Here is a 3,774-nt window from a genome sequence, read left to right as displayed (position 1 = left end):
CAGCGGCGGCGTGCGGGAAAAGCGGCGTCATTGTGTCCCCGGGGTGACTCGGAGGGACATTAAAGTCTCTGAACCCCTCCCCGGTGAAATCCGTTCCCCGGCAATGACAGGACAAGCCGCCCCGGAGTGGCCGAGACGAGCGCGTTTCCTCCGGGAAGTCGCACGAAGAGAGGACACGCTGTGGGGCTGGGAACGCACAGGAAGTCGTGCGTTCTGTTTCTGTGTACGGCCAGAACTGCGTCTCCCGCACGGAGGACAAGGAACGCACGTTTCCAGTCCGGACACTTTGTATCCGGCTTCTTCTCATCACTGAGGGATGACGGGACCGGAGACCCGCCCCACCAGCGCTCAGCCACACCGAACCGTCTGTAAACACAGCGCCGCTGGCCCGGGAATGCTGGCGGCCGCGGATCGTGAGGGTTATTCCTGCGCGGGGGCCCCTTGTCACACTCAGGGCCAATTCATGCGTGTGCGTCGCTGCGACAACGTATGACGACACACTCACTGCCAGGCAGTGTGGTCAGTGGCGCTCACATATACTGTGCGTTGTGGTGCACTTTTGTTTCTCCATCCGTCGTGGTGCGTTGGCAGCCCATTCATAATGAACGGGAGACCGTGCACAGTAACGTGTGTCAGGACATGCGTTGATGCGTGTGATTATAAGCACTGGAATGGAACGGTCACCGGCGCCGACATTCCTGCCGCCGGCGACAAATTACCAGATAAAGAAATCGCAACAAAACGCAGACAACAGACCCCTGCCTCTGCCTTCCTGTCCCGGTGACCCATGTCCCTGCCTTCCTGTCCCGGAGACCCCTGTCTCTGCCTTCCTGTCCCGGAGACCCCTGCCTCTGCCTTCCTGTCCCGGTGACCCATGTCCCTGCCTTCCTGTCCCGGAGACCCCTGTCTCTGCCTCCCTGTCCCGATGACCCCTGTCCGTGCCTTCCTGGCCTGGTGACCCCTATCCGTGCCTTCCTGGCCTGGTGACCCCTATCCGTGCCTTCCTGTCCCAGGTGACCCCCGTTCCCTTACTTCCTGTTACAGAAGTAGAAATCCCCTGGATGGAGTCACGGGCAGAAATAAAACACCTGTCAGTAATATAACCCCTCCCCCACCCGCAGCATTTCAAAGAAGCCTTGTTGGTCACCGAGGCCCCAGAGCCAGAAATTTCCACTTCCCCTGTGGGGCCCCGGGGCCCTGCAGCCCCTCCGTGAATAGTCCCCCTTACTCTGCACTTTCCCCTCGCAGTGCAGAGAGACCCAGCGGGCCCCCACTTGTGTCTATTACAGGGGCCCCCCCACCAGAGAGACCGCTCCTGCGACAACACAGGCAGAGCAGATGTGACCCCGCTGGCGGGAACTGTCAGTGACCCCGTGTCACCCGCGCAGTGTCACCCGAGCGGCTCATGGGCGGAGTTAACCCCTTCACCACTAGAAGGCCATTCACTGCCTTCAACCTAAACGGTTCTGTATGACGGTCTGCGTGACACACGCGTGTACGTCTCCATGACAATGCCCACACAACCCTTCCCCGCTCTATGTCTGCGTCTCCGCTGGAGGGAGATTTGCCATCACTTCCTTTCCCAACAGGATGTGAGTACAAACAATGTCCATCCAGTGCTGAGATTTCACTGCCCGGCACAGACCTGACTTTTCTCTGCAGCAGTTCAGTAACACTTGCAGGTCTCACCTGATCCTCGGTCCCATCTGGCTGCTAGTCCAGTCCCCGCAGCCTCCCCTCCCCTTCACACCAGTGGTCTAAGGAACACTGACTCATGCAAGTCAATGGACATCAGCGGTCCTTAGCCCACCAGAGCTCGGGGACGAAAGGGCTGCGCGGACCGGTCTAACAGCCAGGCGGGAAATGAGCAGTGCCGGGTGCAAGGGTTCATTTTTTATAAGCCCGGGGTTCCTCTTTAATGAACACTGAGTTACTGAGCGTTTCCCCGTCACAGATGGCGTGCGGACGGCCGGGCCGGGTTAACCCTTCCATCACCCGCCGTCACATCTTCCCACACACACAGCGTGCCGGGAAATGTCACGCAGACCTCCGGGGGAATGGACGCTCCGCCGCGACGCCTCTCCTTTCCCATTTTGGAGGACGCAGCGACAAAGTCCGCGGGTCGCCCCCACCAGCCACCGCCAGCTTTTAGGTGCCCTTGAAACTCTTTTCCCCCGGGAACGTCCTAGGAGGTCACTCGCGGATTCGCCATCGCGGCCAATTTTGGCTTCATTTTAGGGGAAGCGACGGGCTGTAAATGTCTGCGGAGGGTCACCGAGGATCAGCTACCCCGGGCCCAAAAAATAAAAAACGCACCCCCGCGTCCGACGACTCAAGAAGGGAAACGCGGGCGGCAAAAAGAAGTTTGATCGGCTTATTGTTGGCCTTCCCTGGCTCCTCCCCTTTCCCCTCATCTACATGACAATGTCTATGTGCTTCTCTAAGCAAAGCGGGCGGATGGCGGCTGGTGGGAGGGGCCGGCAAGGGGGCGGTACATAGCTTCCTGAAAACATCGCAGCGCCCCGCCCTCCGTACTCTGCTCAAGAGCCCTCAGCTCTGATACAAGCGGTGGGCTGGCTCGTGGGAGGAGTTATGCAAATACCAGAACACCTCAATGGGTGGGTGGCAGTTTCCTAGACCACCCCGGGGAACGTACACACGTGATGCCGATCAACACACGTGTCTGCATACATTGTACGGCTGTATAGACACGGCAACCGTACCACATTGGCCGGATTATACGGGTCACGTCACGCAGCCGTACCAGTAACCCTGAAGCTGGCCATACACTGCCCCTCCCCCATCCATATACTGCCCCTCCCTCATCCATACACTGCCCCTCCCCCATCCATACACTGCGCTGCCAGGATGTCCGTCAATTCCTGCAAGTTGGCCGAAATTGCCGAGGTGAAAAATGGCCGTTGAAGAGTCACTGTTGCTAATCAGCTGCAGTCACTGTTCGGATATTCGGACATCCGCGGGCGCCGGCTGTCTGAATACAATAACCAGCAGGGGAATCCCCCCCCTCCCCTATCCACTCTGTTTAGTGTAAACGTAGCGGGCGGGACACGTAGAAGACAACTGTTCTCTATCTTTTCCTGTTCACGTGCGTTATGTAAGGACCCGATCCAACCACGGCGTTGTAGTACAGCGACGCATCCGTGCGTTTAGCAGACGCCATGAGCCACGGCGTATCACGTTGCCATTCAGAACGGCTCCGCAATGCGCGCCATTGTGGGACCTTTGCGGGGCGATAGCGTGTGGTAAACGCACAAATACCGCACCCTGAAATGACCAAGTCAGACTGCAACTCCCCATTCACATGATCGCGTTCACGGATGTTTTTTTCTCCCCCGCGCGTCCCCGTTGATTTCTATGAGAACTTTGCTCGTGTAGCAAATACGGCGACGTGCTTCCCCCCCCGCGTGCGGTTTCCCGTCTGCGCAACCAGTCACGGCACCGCAAGTGCGTTGCACATTTTCGACGCGTGCATAACAGCGTAAACGTTTGACGCACGTTGATGGAGCGCCTAGGTGTAGACAGGGGACCGACGGTAACATGATGGGCGTAGTTCTATACAGTGTGTCATGTGACGCGACGGGTGGAGATAAAACTATACATTCAAGGAGACGCGGAATTCCCATCCTCCCATCTTGACATCAGCGCGCGTCCGAAGAGGAGCGACTCCGCCGAACCGGCCGCTCGGAGAGGAGGAAGACCGCGGGAACGGGGGGGGGAGGGGTTAAGGCTTTTAAAAGGGCACCCTGCGCGTAA

General features: G+C 58.4%; 1 protein-coding gene across 1 annotated transcript in view; it reads right to left on the bottom strand.

Annotated features, from left to right (window-relative positions):
* BCORL1 (BCL6 corepressor-like 1) overlaps positions 1-3,774 on the bottom strand; it is an 88,897-nt gene that overhangs the window by 51,718 nt on the left and 33,405 nt on the right. The window lies entirely within an intron of this gene.

Source organism: Nanorana parkeri, unplaced genomic scaffold (assembly GCF_000935625.1).
Source record: "Nanorana parkeri isolate BGI_ZX_2015 unplaced genomic scaffold, ASM93562v1 scaffold62, whole genome shotgun sequence".
Taxonomy (NCBI): Eukaryota; Metazoa; Chordata; class Amphibia; order Anura; family Dicroglossidae; genus Nanorana; species Nanorana parkeri.
Note: the sequence above shows the minus strand (reverse complement) of the source record. Positions and strands in the feature narration are given on the sequence as shown.